Below are 2,226 nucleotides of genomic sequence, written 5' to 3'. Positions count from 1 at the left end.
AGGCTAACTTGGGCTATAGAGTGAATTCTGGGCTAGCCTGGGATACAAGAGTTAGATCCTATTGTTCTGCTGGGAGTTCCACCTCAGCCCCTGGCACCCTGGCATCCACATACCCAAAGAGTCTGGAATGTTCTGGTGGAAGGTCCACCTCAACTCCCCTCCCCCATCTCTTTCCCCAAACCCGCCCCCTCAAAGCCCACCAAACAGGGCCCCTCCCTGAGAGATGCTCAAGACCACTCCCATAGGGTATTTAAACTGCATCACAGAAAACAGACACGTGCTTTTTCGGTCTCTCATCCCCGTCTCCTCTTTGGGGGTCTAGAGAGTCACTGGGGAATGCTTTACCCATTAAACCGGGGCTTTTTCTAATTCGGTCTGATTTGGTTTGATTTGGATTGCTGTGTCGGTGAAGAGGTCTATCAGGGTGCAAAAACTTTTCACCTATCTCAAAAATAAGAATTAAAGCCAGGTATAGTGGCTTATACCATTAATCCCAGCACTCAGGAGGCAGAGGCTAGCAGGTCTCTGAGTTTAAGGCTAGCCTGGTCTACAGAGAAAGTTGCAGAATAGCCAGGGCTACACAGATAATCAAAATTAAAAAAAAAAAAAGTCAAAAAGAAAAAGAAAAAGTGTGCTTTAGGGCTGGGGATGTAGCTCAGTGATGGAGCACTTTTCTATCATGTGTAAGACCCTGGTTTGCTTTCTTTTGTTTTGTTTTGATAGAGCTCTTGGAGGCTGGAGAGATGGCAAGATGGCTCAGTGGTTAAGAGCACTGGTTATTCTTTCAGGGGCTCTGGGTTTGATTCCCAGTATCCACATGGCGGCTCCCAACCATCTCTAACTCCAGTTCCAGGGGATCTGATGCCCTCTTCTGGCCTCTTTGCCTATTCACAGGCACACTGCACAAATAAGCATGCAGGCAAGATGCCCATACACATAAATTTAAAAAACAACAACAAACTTTAAACAGTATGATACAGTAGGGAAACGGGGTCAGAAACAAGAGGAGAAACAATATTAAACTATTAGGTAGCTTTTATTCAAGAGGACATTGAGTTTAGATTTCATCTTCATTGAAGTCAAACTATTCCCCCCACCCCCCACCCCAGAGAGACAAGGTTTCTCTGTTTAGCCCTGGCTGTCTTGAAACTCTCTTCGTAGACCAGGCTGGCCTTGAACTCAGAGATCTACCTGCTTCTGCCTCCCTCTGCTGGGACTAAAGGTGTGCGCCACCCACTGCCCGGCTATACTTTATATCTAATGTGAAATTAAAATGAGTTTTATCATACTTACCTGGCAGGGGAGATACCATGATCACGAAGGTGGTTTTCCCAAGGCGAGGCTTATCCATTGCCCTCGGATGTGCTGACCCCTGCGATTTCCCCAAATTCGGGAAACTCGCCTGCATCATTTATGGTAGTGGGGGACTGCGTTCGCGCTCTCCCCTGAGAAGAAAAAAAATGAGTTTTATCTTAAACAGTTTAGTGCATAACTGATAAAATGATTCAAGTAAAAGTGATGGAAGCAAGCCGGGCCCAGAGGCACTGGCCTGAAACCCTAGCATCAGGAACACTGTGAGCATTGTCACAGGTTCAAGGCCAGCAAAGAGTCTCCCTAGCAAGAACGTCTCAAAACAAAGTAAAAAAAAAAAAAAAAGGCAGGAGAACAAATCTTTAGTTTGAAGTAGACAGATGCAGCTTCCACTGGCGGGAAGAACCCACCATTCTTCATAAACCCTTCGGATTAAGTCCCTAAGAGCATCCACTCTGTTCCTTCTTCCTGTACATCTGGGGCTCCTCTATCTGAGCTATATAGGAGACATGTAAAAACACAAGTGTATAAAATTGTTCATTTATTAGTGTGTGTGTGCGTGCGTGAGTGCGTGCGTGTGTGTGTGTGTGTGTGTGTGTGTGTGTGTGTGTGTGTGTGCATGTGCACGCGCATGCATTCGCAGGCGCCTGTGGAGGTCAGAAAAGAGTGTCTGGTGTCCTCATCTGTCACTCTCCTCTATTCCCTTGAGGCAAGGTCTCTGGCTGGACCCAGGACTTGTGTTTTCTTTGGTAAACTGCAAGTCACCAAGTCCCAGCGATCTTGTCTCTGCCCCCTCTGGAGCTGGAGCTACAGGTATGTTCCAAATGCCTAACTTCTTATGCAGACTGGGTGCAGGAATCTGAATTTTAGACCATCTGATTTCAGCCTCATGAAGGCCCAGCAAGCCTTCTTAAC

General features: G+C 46.6%; 1 non-coding gene across 1 annotated transcript; it reads left to right on the top strand.

Annotated features, from left to right (window-relative positions):
* Nucleotides 1-1,285: 1,285 nt before the first annotated feature.
* Nucleotides 1,286-1,448, top strand: LOC118597519. The gene has a single exon (XR_004946826.1). It is a non-coding gene; the product is annotated as a U1 spliceosomal RNA (small nuclear RNA).
* The last annotated feature ends 778 nt before the right edge of the window (nucleotides 1,449-2,226 follow it).

This window comes from Onychomys torridus, chromosome 16 (genome assembly GCF_903995425.1).
Source record: "Onychomys torridus chromosome 16, mOncTor1.1, whole genome shotgun sequence".
Classification (NCBI taxonomy): Eukaryota; Metazoa; Chordata; class Mammalia; order Rodentia; family Cricetidae; genus Onychomys; species Onychomys torridus.
This window is presented reverse-complemented; position numbering and strand designations above follow the sequence as displayed.